Here is a 14251-nt window from a genome sequence, read left to right on the forward strand (position 1 = left end):
CAGTCTGGAAAGTGAGGAGCGTCTCTGCCCGGCCGCCATCCCATCTAGGAAGTGAGGAGTGCCTCTTCCCGGCCGCCATCACATCTGGGAAGTGAGGAGCGTCTCTGCCCGGCCGCCCTGTCTGAGAAGTGAGGAGACCCTCTGCCTGGCAACCGCCCCGTCTGAGAAGTGAGGAGCCCCTCCGCCCGGCAGCCACCCCGTCTGAGAAGTGAGGAGCGTCCTCCCTCCTCGTCCGGGAGGGAGGTGGGGGGGTCAGCCCCCCGCCCGGCCAGCCGCCCCGTCCGGGAGGTGAGGGGCGCCTCTACCCGGCCACCCCTACCGGGAAGTGAGGAGCCCCTCTGCCCGGCCAGCCGCCTCGTCCGGGAGGGAGGTGGGGGGGTCAGCCCCCTGCCCGGCCAGCCGCCCCATCCGGGAGGGAGGTGGGGGGGTCAGCCCCCCGCCCGGCCAGCCGCCCCGTCCGGGAGGGAGGTGGGGGGCGCCTCTGCCCGGCTGCCCCTACTGGGAAGTGAGGAGCCCCTCTGCCCGGCCAGCCGCTCTGTCTGGGAGGGAGGTGGGGGGGTCAGCCCCCTGCCCGGCCAGCCGCCCCATCCGGGAGGGAGGTGGGGGGGTTAGCCCCCCGCCTGGCCAGCCGCCCCGTCCGGGAGGTGAGGGGCGCCTCTGCCCGGCCGCCCCTACTGGGAAGTGAGGAGCCCCTCTGCCCGGCCAGCCGCTCTGTCCGGGAGGGAGGTGGGGGGGTCAGCCCCCCGCCCGGCCAGCCGCCCCGTCCGGGAGGGAGGTGGGGGGGTCAGCCCCCCGCCCGGCCAGCCGCCCCGTCCGGGAGGGAGGTGGGGGGGTCAGCCCCCCGCCCGGCCAGCCGCCCCGTCCGGGAGGGAGGTGGGGGGGTCAGCCCCCCGCCCGGCCAGCCGCCCCGTCCGGGAGGGAGGTGGGGGGGTCAGCCCCCCGCCCGGCCAGCCGCCCCGTCCGGGAGGGAGGTGGGGGGTCAGCCCCCCGCCCGGCCAGCCGCCCCGTCCGGGAGGGAGGTGGGGGGGTCAGCCCCCTGCCCGGCCAGCCGCCCCGTCCGGGAGGGAGGTGGGGGGGTCAGCCCCCCGCCTGGCCAGCCGCCCTGTCCGGGAGGTGAGGGGCGCCTCTGCCTGGCCGCCCCTACCGGGAAGTGAGGAGCCCCTCTGCCCGGCCAGCCGCCCCGTCCGGGAGGGAGGTGGGGGGGTCAGCCCCCCGCCGGGCCAGCCGCCCCGTCGGGGAAGTGAGGGGCGCCTCTGCCCGGCCGCCCCTACTGGGAAGTGAGGAGCCCCTCTGCCCGGCCAGCCACCCTGTCCGGGAGGGAGGTGGGGGGTCAGCCCCCCGCCCGGCCAGCCGCCCCGTCCAGGAGGTGAGGGGCGCTTCTGCCCGGCCGCCCCTACTGGGAAGTGAGGAGCTCCTCTGCCCGGCCACCACCCCATCTGGGAGGTGTACTCAACAGCTCATTGAGAACGGGCCATGAAGACAATGGCGGTTTTGTGGAATAGAAAGGGGGGAAAGGTGGGGAAAAGATTGAGAAATCGGATGGTTGCCGTGTCTGTGTAGAAAGAGGTAGACATGGGAGACTTTTCATTTTGTTCTGTACTAAGAAAAATTCTTCTGCCTTGGGATCCTGTTGATCTGTGACCTTACCCCCAACCCTGTGCTCTCTGAAACATGTGCTGTATCCACTCAGGGTTGAATGGATTAAGGGCGGTGCAAGATGTGCTTTGTTAAACAGATGCTTGAAGGCAGCATGTTCGTTAAGAGTCATCACCACTCCCTAATCTCAAGTACCCAGGGACACAAACACTGTGGAAGGCCGCAGGGTCCTCTGCCTAGGAAAACCAGAGAACTTTGTTCACTTGTTTATCTGCTGACCTTCCCTCCACTATTGTCCTGTGACCCTGCCAAATCCCCCTCTGCGAGAAACACCCAAGAATGATCAATAAAAAAGAAAAAAAAAAAAAAAAAGAAATGATGGATCTTGTGGCACAGCTTTGGGAGACATCATGATTTATATGGGGTCCAAAGCCACAAGATCAGACAAGAGGAGAGAATGTGCAGAGAGATGAAAAGGGGACTCAATCCTGTGGCAGAGGTTGGGGAGACATGAAGGATCCAGAAAAGTAGACTGAGAGGGAGCAGCCGGCTAAGAGAAAAAACAAGAGGTATAGTTTATTGGAAGCTTCTAAAAGCAAGTATCATAAGAAAGGGATGGTCACGGCTGGGCGGGTGGCTCAGGCCTGTAATCCCAGCACTTTGGGAGGCTGAGGTGGGCGGATCACGAGGTCAGGAGATTGAGACCATCCTGGCTAACACGGTGAAACCCCGTCTCTACGAAAAATACAAAAAATTAGCCAGGTGTGGTGGCACACGCCTGTAGTCCGAGCTAATCAGGAGTCCCGAGGCAGGAGAATCGCTTGAACCCGGGAGGCAGAGGTTGCAGTGAGCTGAGATCGTGCCACTGCACTCCAGCCTGGGAGACAGAGTGAGACTCTGTCTCAGAAAAAAAAAAAAAGGGATGGTCACTGTGTTGAATGCTGTTGCACAGGAAAAGTAGGATGAAGACAGAGAAGCAATAATCAGATTTGCCACCACAGACATCCTTGGTGGCCTTGGCATGGATGTTTCAGTGGAACAACAGGGCTGGAAGCCCAAATGGGGAGAAATGGGAGCTGTAGATATGGAGGTAGAGACAGTGAGTGCAGTGAAGGGGAGTGGCAGCCTTTTTCCAGGCACCCCACGAGGAGCCTTGAGCTCTGGGCTTCTCCTCTGGCTGACCAGAGCCCTCAGGGGCCATAGAGAAAGATAAAAATGGGTCCTATGTCCTGGAAGTCAGGGCCTGGGTTGGCCAGAGTGGATGAGTAGATGAGCTAGGCTAGGAAGGATGAATCAGGTACAAGAATCCATGTTCAGTCCTGTCACAGCTCTCTATCACAAGAGCCTAGCTTTGAAAACTACTCCCTGCTCATTAGCAGGAAGGATGAGCTCCAAAGAGGGTGGGCTCCAGAGTACAGGGTTGCCAGTGCTGCCCAGCTCCATGTCCCGTCTCTGTGTATTATTCTCTGAGAAAGTGATACGGCTGTACACAGGTAAATGTGTCAGAGAAGCAACACATAATCATTGGGAAATTGCAGAAAGGAGGAAAGGGTCTCTTCTTGGTATATTTTACTCTGGTTTGTATCTGCATGTGATTGTTCTTGCATAATTATAACCACACTGTGAACAGAGTTTTGGGCCTGATTGTTTTTTGCCGAATGTGACACACTAGACATTCTCTTTGTTGATAGACTGATTTCATGGTTGTTATTGGTTGCATACAATTGCATGGGGTAATGTCCCATGTTCAATAACTTCATCCCCTACTGGTAGTCATTTGGATTATTTCCAATATTTATAGACAATGTTACATTGGATATCTATAGAAATGAAACTTATCTCAATCCATTTTCACAGAACTAACATTTTTTGGGGGAAGTTCTTGATACCCACTTGCCACAGTGCTGGTGGGAGGGTCACCTGGACCCACCCTACTTCAAATAAGTAGCCTACTATTACACTAACTGCCTGCACACAGTCATTAATTTTTTTTTTTTTTTTTTTTGAGATAGAGTCTCGCTCTGTTGCCCAGGCTGGAATGCAGTGGCGCAATCTCGGCTCACTGCAAGCTCCGCCTCCTGGGTTCATGCCATTCTCCTACTTCAGCCTCCTGAGTAGCTGGGACTACAGGCGCCCGCCACCACGCCCGACTAATTTTTTGTATTTTTAGTAGAGACTGGGTTTCACCGTGTTAGCAAGGATGGTCTTGATCTCCTGACCTCGTGATCTGCCCACCTCGGTCTCCCAAAGTGCTGTGATTACGGGCTTGAGCCATCGTGCCCGGCTCATTAAAATTTTTTTATTTGGGCCAGGCACGGTGGCTCACGCCTATAATCCCAGCACTTTGGGAGGCCGAGGCGGGTGAATCACTTGAGGTGAGGAGTTTGAGACCAGCCTGGCCAACATGGTGAAGCCCTGTCTCTACTAAGTAAATAGAAAAATTAGCCAGGTGTGGTGGCACATGCCTGTAATCCCAGGTGCTCAGGAGGCTGAGGCAGAGAATTGCCTGAACCTGGGAGGCAGACGCTGCAGTGAGCTGACATCGCACCACTGCATCCATCCTGGGCGACAGAGTGAGACTCCATCTCAAAAAAAAAAAAAAAAAAAAAGGCCAGGTGCAGTGGCTCACGCCTGTAATCCTAGCACTTTGGGAGGCAGAGGCAGGTGGATCACGAGTTCAGGAGATCGAGACCAACCTGGCTAACATGATGAAACTTCGTCTCTACTAAAAAAAAAAAATACAAAAAATTAGCCGGGCGTGGTGGCAGGCGCCTGTAGAGCTACTTGGGAGGCTGAGGCAGGAGAATGGCGTGAACCCAGGAGGCGGAGCTTGCAGTGAGCACCAACACGGTGAAACTCTATCTCTACTAAAAAAAAATACAAAAAATTAGCCAGGCATGGTGGCAGGCGCCTGTAGTCCCAGCTTCTTGGGAGGCTGAGGCAGGAGAATGGCATGAACCCAGGAGGCGGAGCTTGCAGTGAGCTGAGATTGCGCCACTGCACTCCAGCCTGGGTGACAGGGTGACAGAGTGAGACTCTGTCTAAAAAAAAAAAAAAAGAAAAATTTTTTATATGATAGGCCAAAGAAGGGATCTTCTTGGCCTGGCGTGGTGGCTCACGCCTGTAATCCCAGCACTTTGGGAGGCAGAGGCAGGTGGATCATGAGGTCAGGTTTGGGACCAGTCTGGCCAACATAGTGAAGGCCTGTCTCTACTAAAAATACAAAAAATTAGCCAGGTTTGGTGGTGTGTCCCTGTAATCCCAGCTACTTGGGAGGCTGTGGCAGGAAAATTGCATGAACCCGGGAGGCAGAGGTAGCAATGAGCCGAGATTGTGCCACTACACTCCAGCCTGGTGACAGAGCGAGACTCCATCTTAAAAAAAAAAAAAAAGAAAAGAAAAGAGAAAGAAAAGAGAAGGGGTCTTCTTGTGGCTTCAATTTGTCTTTCTTTGGTAGTTAAAGATGTTCATTTTCCTATCTTTTCATTTACTATTCTATTTCTCCTCACGGGAGGAAGCAGTTTCCATCAGGTGACCCAAATTTGTACCTTTCCCCGTGGGCTCTCTGAATGGCTCATCAGCCCTGCTAGGGCTGTTCTCACCAGCTAGAATGATGCAAGGTCAAATCTCTGTGTCCTCTTACATTGTCTCCACGCCTTCAGCCGGTCTTCATGGTTGCACTCTTCCTTCTAAATGCCTCATAGCAGCCTCCTGGCCTGCCCCACAGACTCCTCTAAGCCAACATTGACTATCCCCAGCCACTTCCCCTGGACCCTGAAGAGCCTTCAGAAAATATACTTTGACCCACTGACTAGTTTAGTCTCTACTGACTACTCAGAATTCTTCATAGTCTGCCTCCACCCACCTGCCACCCTGCCCCCACCCCCAAGGAAGTCTTGGGCTCTGGTCACACTGGCCTCATCATTGCATCCCACTCATCTTGCTCTTCCTGCCTCTGTGCTTTGGTTCATGATACCATCCCTGAGAGTCATATCCACTTAAACTCATCCTCTGAGACCTTGCCTCCTCAGCCGAGCCTTCCCAGATTTTTCCAATCCACTCAGCCTCCCCTGCCTCTGAACAGCTGAAGCATTTATAGTCTATAGGGGCTCTCTGACAGGGTCACCAATAAGTAGTCCTCTTTCCCTCATCCAAGTTCTGAACAATGGAGAGATAAAATCTCAGATGGAGGCCAAAGCATTATCTTCTTTATTGAAGAAGGCTTAAAGGAGGAAGTGGCTTAGTGTGAAGTCACATGGGTCTGTGCTGGGCTGACTTTCCCCCTTCCCCTAGTCTCACTTGTTTTGGGTAAGTGAGGCCCCACACATCCCAGCCAGTGGAGACCGACATATAGAAGAAAGCATCGGAATGGGAAATCTGCCCCCCTCCTCACAGTTCATACCCCAGGAGCAAATGCTAAATCCTGTCTTGAATTAACAGAGTTACTATGGGTTGGCCGGGCACGGTGGCTCATGCCTCTAATCCCAGCACTTTAGGAGGCCGAGGCGGGTGGATCATGAGGTCAGGAGATCAAGACCATCCTGGCTAACACGCTGAAACCCCGTCTCCACTAAAAAATACAAAAAACAGCTGGGCATGGTGGCGGGCGCCTGTAGTCCCAGCCACTTGGGAGGCTGAGACAGGAGAATGGTGTGAACCTGGGAGGCGGGACTTACAGTAAGCTGAGATCGTGCCACTGCACTCCAGCCTGGGTGACAGAGCTAGACTCCATCTCAAAAAAAAAAAAAAAAAAATAGAGTTACTATGGGTTTTGTTGCTTCAACTATGCTGGACCAACTATATGAGGTCCTTAAAGCCCAAGGTATGTGCAGCTTCTTATCTTCAAAGTGCCTTGGAGTAGGTGAAGAGGACTCCCTCTTAGCAAGCCCTTCCTTCTCCATGCACACTCACCCCAGTTAAGTCTAAAATTCTGTTCTGAGGACCTCATTTCCCTATGGACGCTGGTCTGAGTGTGCAGGCAGAACCATGGGAGCAAGCAGGGATATAACCAGTAATATTCACTCAGGTCTCAGTCAGGAGGGTGGCAGGGCCTTTCCCGAGGGCAGTCTTCCATGGGGGTGCAGGGCATGAAGGCACAATTGCCTTTGGTGCCTCTGTACTAAGATCAAGGAGAGAGTCAAACAGGAGGTTGGGATGGCATAGACATGTTTTGCTTAACTCACAATTGTGTCACAAGCCTCCTTTGGGCTTTTACTGGACTGATGATAAGTGATTGGATTATCCAAGGCATGGGGATTAATTATTTTGGGCTGGACAGAAGAGTCCATGGACAGAGCTAGGTTACAAACTCCACTGCTCCACTGGCTGTTGCTTTCTGGAGGAATGTGAACTCTCATACAATTTGGAACCCACCTGGTAATGCCTGGATTCCAGAGCTGTGGGTGCACACACATCATTGCACCGTGTAGAATTAGAAAAAGATTTATCTAAAAATAACTACTGAGGAATATCTAATTTGATAGCAAGACTATGACTAATCCATGAAACAGAGAGTCTGTGTGACAAGACACAGTACAATAATGGGGAGAAATTCATGTTTGACCTTTAAGCAAGTGCAAAATGAAACAGATCTATGCCTTGGCAGCTGAGGACCCTGTGGCTCTAGGGAGAGTGGCTGTGAGCAGGGGGTTTGATGGTCATGGAGGAGAACTGATGCAATATGTAGTTCTCAGGGGTGCTGCATCATGGAAATAGCTTAGGGAAATCAATTTCTTTTGGTGTTAAATAGAGAGAAGAGGCTCATGCTAAGTGCTGGCTGGTAAGAGGCAGATGCAGGAGGCCAGCCCAGCTGCGCAGGGGTGACCAAACCAGCTCTCGCAGGCTAGCTTGGAGGAGAAGCAGATTCCACAAATGCAAGGAGACCCAGCATTTCTGGGAAGCAATTTGAGCTGGTAGGAGGGGAGCAAGGTTCCAAAGTTTTGTGAGCATTTACCTTGTGCCGGGCTCTGTGTTGAGAACTTTGCAGGCATTATCCTCAGAAGTATCCCTGATGTAGAAGCCATTCTGATTCCCACCTGACAGGAAGAAACTCAGTTCAGAGGGATTAAGCTACTTGCCTGGGGTCACCCAGCTAGGAAGTGTCTATCTGGAGCTGGATGTGAACCCAGCTCTGACTCCAGAGCTCTCAAGTTCTATTCCCTGTTGCTAGGTCACCTGAAACTTGAAAAAGCCTGAGGCTGTCAGTGGGCTGGAGTGACAGACTGGGGCTGGGACAGGCTGGGTGCAAGTGAGGTTTTGGCAGGGGCCACCCCATGATGAGTTCTCATGAAAAATTGCCATGGCTCCTGGAATGGCAGGTTTCTGAATCAGGATCACTTCTCTGATTGTTCCATAACTCATAACTGCATATTATAAATTCTGATCCATCACCCTCAATGCTAATTGGAGAACAGAATAGTCCCCATTTCTTAGAGTTGCTCTTCTTCAGTGGTGACAGAGTGAGTACTATTCCTGCTGCTCCCTGGGTCAGGGCCCTGCATGTTCCAAGTACAAGTCCTAAGGTGTGATCTTGTGAGAGAATTCTCTAAAGATTTCTCTTTTTTGGCATCCTGTATTAAATGTTCCTCAAGGAAGAGATTAGCAGTAATCCTTGATCAGATTCAGGGCCAATTGCTTGTTGGTGCCCCTGGCAACATTCTTTCCCTGGACCCTTAGCATGGGCAGGGGTGTGAGGGACAAGCAAGGTGTTGAGACCACAGCTAAAGCAGTGGGTCACAGAACCTGGAGAGTGGGCTGTGTAGGGAGGTAAGCTGTGCTTCCCCTCCAAACCCGGGAGATGAGCGCTGGAGCCTGGCACAGATGTGCCATCTTGAGAACAAAGGAAAGATTGGCTCAAGGAGGAGAAAGAAGCCTGGAGTGGTCCTGTGTGAGCAGTGGTCCTAGATGCTTCTGCACAGACTTTGTTGGTGCTCAGAGAATTGGGGAATGTGCAGTGGTGCCTCTGAGCCCAGGACTCAAGAGGATAGGCCTTTTCCTAGGCTGTTCCCTCAACAAGCCCAGGATCTCCTTGAGGGGAGATCATGTTCTTATTCATGTCTCTTATCTCTGCTTCTGACCCAAGGTCTGTCAATGGCTGGTTCCCTAATGTCATGGGACGTGGCAAGGCCCCAGCGGCTGCCCCTATCTTCCACTCTAGTCCCCACATTTCTCCCCACTCCCCACTTGCTCGCTCACACATCACGTCCTGGTCACACTGGCCTTTCCATTCCTTGGATATGTTAAGCTCCTTCTTCACCAGATTCACCTTTCCCAAATGCTGCTCGCTCTGTCTAGAACACTTTTCTCTTCTTTACTTGGCTAATTTGTATGTATTGTCAGCCTCCAGTTTAAATATCATTTCCTCCAGGAAGTCTTCCCTATTTGCAAACTAGGTCAGAATCCCTGGCTGAGGCTCCCTCTGTACATGTACCCTTTCTCTTTCTCTTCTTTCCTAGTACTTGTATCTCTCTTCATTTTTTTTTTTTTTTTTTTTGATGGTGTTTTGCTCTGTCACCCACGCTGGAGTGCAGTGGTGGTGCAGTCTTTGCTCACTGCGACCTCTGCCTCTGTCTCCCGGGTTCAAGTGATTCTACTGCTTCAGTCTACTGAGTAGCTGGGACTACAGGCACCCACCACCACACCTGGCTAATTTTTGTATTTTTAGTAGAGACAGGGTTTCGCCATGTTGGCCAGGCTGGTCTCGACCTCTTGGCCTCAAATGATCTGCCCGCCTCAGCCTCCCAAAGTGCTGGGATTTACAGGCGTGAGCCACTGCACCTGTCCTTGTGTCTCTCATTAGATATTTGCTTGTGTGATTATTGGTTCAGTGTCTCTTCTCCCAACTAGATGCTAAACTCCATGAAGAGAGGCTGGGTGCAGTGGCTCCCTGTGTTTTTTTTTTTTTTTTTTTTTTGCTCTGGACCTGGCCCATAATAGGTGCTCAATAAATTTTTGGTAAATAAATGATTCAAATTTTTTACACTTCAAGATAAAAAGTATGAAAAGCTGGTGGGGATAAAGCCTCAGTTCTTTTCCTAGCCCCAGTCCCACAGCATTTCAGAGATGGGGTAGGTGGTGCTACACTACTCAACAGGCTTTTGTTTTTTACCTCATTTAACTCAAGCGAGTTGGTGAAGGCATTCAATTGGTGGTTTTTTATGTATAGAGAAATTACCTCTGTCCTGATTTGGAATATCTGTGCTATTTTGGGCTGTTTTTCTCTTTTGGGCCTGTTTGTATTGTAGCAATAATTTCACCATTTGGCTATGCAGAGGCCCAATTAATATTACAAATGTGGTCCCATAAAATGTGCTTCTTGACATCAGAACGTTTTGTTGCTAATTACTCTCCAAGGTTTTTAATTTCAAGCCCTCCTTGGTGACTTAGTGCAGAAATTTAAGGACATAATTATTTCACCCCAAGGGAAAAGAGATCTAGGTAATGCCAAGTTTCTATCTATTTGCCCTTCCTTCCAGGGGGTGTCTTGTTTTTGATTCTATCTCCGCCCTTTTTCCTGGACAGAAAATAAACAAGCAAACAAAAACCCTATTGGAACAAAAATATAAATTTCTGGAAAACATTAAAAGCACTCATTTACTAATGTATTAATTAAAACAATATTTACTGAGCACCTACTATGTGTCAGATGCTGCATGCTAGGCACTAAAAATAAAAAAGAATATAGCATGGTGCTGTCTCCAGGTAGCTCACAGTCAAGTGGGCAGCAAGCAAGTGCTGGGAATTCTCTGACACATCTGGAAACATCTGGGGGTGCTTCTCATGGTGGGGCTTGTTCATTAGAGCCCATCCAGAAGTGCCACATCAGTCTCCACGAATTAAAATCAGGGGAGCTTTGGCCATTTCTCATTTGAAGACCTTGGCTAACTGAAAGAAATCCACATTTTAATAATATTTTGAATGGGTTGATAAAATAGGAACAGATGGTTAAAGTTTGTCATTTTAGGGAAAATAATGAAATATTGTACTGCTTAATCTGTCTTCCTGTCACACTCTTCCCTATCCCCTCCCTACTGAAAATATATTCAGATGCAACAAAACTTAAAGCAAAATACTAATATCTTCTTAGACACTTTAGGTCTCTTCACCTGAAAGTGCTCTAATTGTGTCAGCCATCTCTGTGTTAACTTTATCTTTTTTTTTTTTCAGACACATTCTCACTTTGTCACCAGGCTGGAGTGCAGTGGAGCAATCTCGGTTCGCTGCAATCTCTACTTCCTGGGTTCAAGTGATTCTCCTGTCTCAGCCTCCTAAGTAGCTGGGACTCCAGGCGCATACCACCATGACTGGCTAATTTTTGTATTTTTAGTAGAGACGGGGTTTCACCATGTTGGCCAGGCTGGTCTTGAACTTCTGGCCCCAAGTCATCTGCCTGCCTCAGCCTCCCAAAGTGCTGGGATTACAAGTGTGAGCCACTGTGTACAGCCTTTGTGTTAACTTACTTTGAATTAGCCCCTTATTCCAAAGCTGCCTCCTGAAAGGAGGCTTCCTAAAAGGTGTTGCTTTGGGGTAAATAAGAGGTGCTGGTGAAGTGAGACTAGCTTGCGCATCTCTCTGCCATGAAGGAAACTAGCTCCGCAGATGTTTTACTAACCACAGCAGACCCACTCCTTGAGGAACCCAGAAGGGCAGAGGTAAGTTGGGTAACGTGTTCTTAAGTCTTCCATTTACCTGACCCTGGGGTTCATATGGGGATAAGCTCCAGCTGCTGACACCTTCTGATCAAGAGAAGACAGAATGTCACCACTATCACCTGCACTTTGTTTGGATTTGCCTCTATACCCACTGCATTTCTCTGATGTTTTTTTCTACCATTCTGTTTGGACAGAGCATCAGATGAAATCAACTGCTGAGAGAGGGAAGTGAGTGCTGTGTTGGCACCGCTGCCAGAAACTCTTGAGAATGAGCATCGTGTGCCACTTATCCACTGCTTGCCGACTTCAGTAGCAAGAGCCTCCAGAATGCTCATGGATAAACATCATCTTTGTGGCCACACATTGTTTTATGAGCTGAGTCATCAGACTGGCTGGCTCCTTAAATGCTGCTGTGTGATTCTCTAGGCAGCAGAAAACAAGGAGAGAAGATATGAAGTGTATCTCATCGAGCTTTGTAGAGGGCCAGTATCATTCACCAAAGGTGATGGGGGATTTACCATTATGGAGTTTGCTTGTGATAAAAAATTATTGATCAACTTAAACTCTAAGAGAAAAAGATGATGCTGTCTGCATTTCTTGTAAATTATTTATAAAATTTGTTTGGGTATCGGCTATTTTTAACAGCCACCAGTCTTAACGAATTTCCTGCAGAAAACTTGATTCCTTCCTTGCTCATCGAGTTGCAATTTATCATCTAAGGTAATGAGTTAAACCCAAAAGTAACAGTGACATGATAAGTGAAACTGTTTGAATACTTTGTTTTTTAAATTGCTCTATCATGTTTATCTTTTTTATAGCTACTCAATAAGACATTGCAATGAATTTTTAATTAAAACCAATATGTCTATAACAAAGAAATTTAATTAATTAGAGTTTCTGAGTTTACCGATTTGTGACTTGCTGAGGTAAACATCTCAGTTCTCTCTTCCAACCTATTTCATTATGGTCTCAGAAAACATACAGGGAGATTATTCACCCAAGAGTGTATGTTAAATTCATGTTAGGTGGTAGGCACTATGTTAGTCTCTGTGTAAGGTAAAAATAATTGAAGAACGATCCTTGTCACTGAAGAAAAAAACAGATGTTTGCCAATGTGAGAAGCAGACCCATTTGATCTCTTGGAGAAGGGTGGAATGAGTAAGTGCTACAGGAAAGGTCATAATGGGTGCAAAAAATCCAGCTGAACTGAGGGCAGTTGGGGAAGCCTTCTTCAGGAAAGTGGCCCTGAGACAGCTCTTGGAGCATGATGCAGATGTGTGGGTTTCAAGAGTAGAGGACACAAGCTGAGGGACACTCTATGCAAAAACCCAGCCAGAACCAGGCAATGGTCTGAAGTTGGGATGGCCCTGGGGAATTCTGGGAAAGTAGTTTCCAGGAGGTGACAGGGTCAGAACGCAGACCTTCGGGTGGTGAGAATCAAATGAATTACATTGAAATAAAAGGATTTGGAATGGATGATTCTCCTTTGTAGTCAGATGGAGAGAGGAGGAAGACAGAGGGAATGGGGGGATGAGGGTACCAACAGGGCAGGTCTTCCTGGGACCGCAGGAGTCTGTGGAGCAGGTCAGGGTGAAAATGGGAGACAGGGCAATGATAGTTGGGGATCCTGAGAAGTAGCAGGCAGTGAGCCTGGTGGTGGCGAGAACACAAAGAAGAGCGGTTGGAGAGGAGGGGAGGTTACTGTGCTGAGGGTCTTGATTTTCAGAGGCAAGCTGGAAGGCAGCTCATATGCTGAGAGAGTGTGTGTGTGGTGTGTTGAGTGGACTGGGAGCCTGAGGAAGGAAAGGATCAGAGCAGATGCTAGGGGGATAAGAGAGCAGGTGCATGGTCCTGCTGAAGGCCAATGTGTGCTATGCCCTTTTGCTTCAACTCACAAAAACAATCTAAATTTATACAAACAGCAAGAGTGTAGGAGTCCAGGCTTACTAAGTCCCTTCCTTCTCACTTTGGTCCCTTCTTTTCCCTTCCCTGGTTGGGTTTAATGCCCTTCCACCCTGGAGCTGAGGTGTGCAATCATGGAGAATTTTCTTCATCTGGGAAAGCCATAATCTAAGATGGATTCAGACTGGGAACAAGAGTATAAACTTTGGAAAAACTGGCCCTTAGGCTCTGTGACTGTCATCACATACAGCAGACAAGGGAGTGAACTTAGAGGATGAAATAAGAGCTTTAAGGTTGTTCCCTGAAGGCCTGCGTAGCTCAGCCCCACTTGTTGAATAGCTACCTGGAGAGTTTTGTAAGAATGTGGCTTCATTCCATAGTATACTTCCATGGTGGCCACCGGGGAGGGGTCTATCTTCTTGGAACAGTTAGCTCTTTCGTTATGTTCTTGGACACCCCTGCTACCCCTAAAGAGAAGTGTATCTGGCTATTGAGAAATTCTATCATTCACAGAACAGACATTTTCTGGGCGGGAGTGGGCAGCTATGATTAGTGAGGGGAGGAGCCTAAAGATCCGAAGGTGGGAAGGGGTGGCCATAACCCAGGGGAGCACAGTCAGGCCTGGGAGGAGTTACCAATCATGACACTTTGAAGGAAGAATCAACAAGATCTGTTGATTGCAAGATATTCTTCTATTAGTCTGGCTTCCCATGCAACAACTATACAACAGGTGCTGGGTTGGTGGTGAGGGTTTAGAAAGTTGATTTTAGCCTGGAGCTTGCCTTCTGGGAGCTGACAGTCTTATAAGGGAAATAAGACAAACCGAACATAGCTCCAGTTCCAGACAAAGAAGGAAAGGAGACTATGGGTCAGGGCAGGCTTCCTGGAGGTGAGGGGCTGAGCTGGGCTTTGAAGAGTGGTGGTGTCTGAGAGTGCTAGTGAAGGATGACACCAGGGTTTTGACTTAGTAGTGCTAGTGACAGAGATGGGCAAATCTGCTGGGATTAGAGCATGTGGTCCAAATGTAGGTGGAAAGGAGAAGTCCTGCAGTTCCTGGTCTTTGGTAAGTGGTTGACTTGGGGGTCACAAGGTGACATTTACAG

The sequence above is a fragment of the Pan troglodytes genome, chromosome 2 (assembly GCF_028858775.2).
Source record: "Pan troglodytes isolate AG18354 chromosome 2, NHGRI_mPanTro3-v2.0_pri, whole genome shotgun sequence".
Taxonomy (NCBI): Eukaryota; Metazoa; Chordata; class Mammalia; order Primates; family Hominidae; genus Pan; species Pan troglodytes.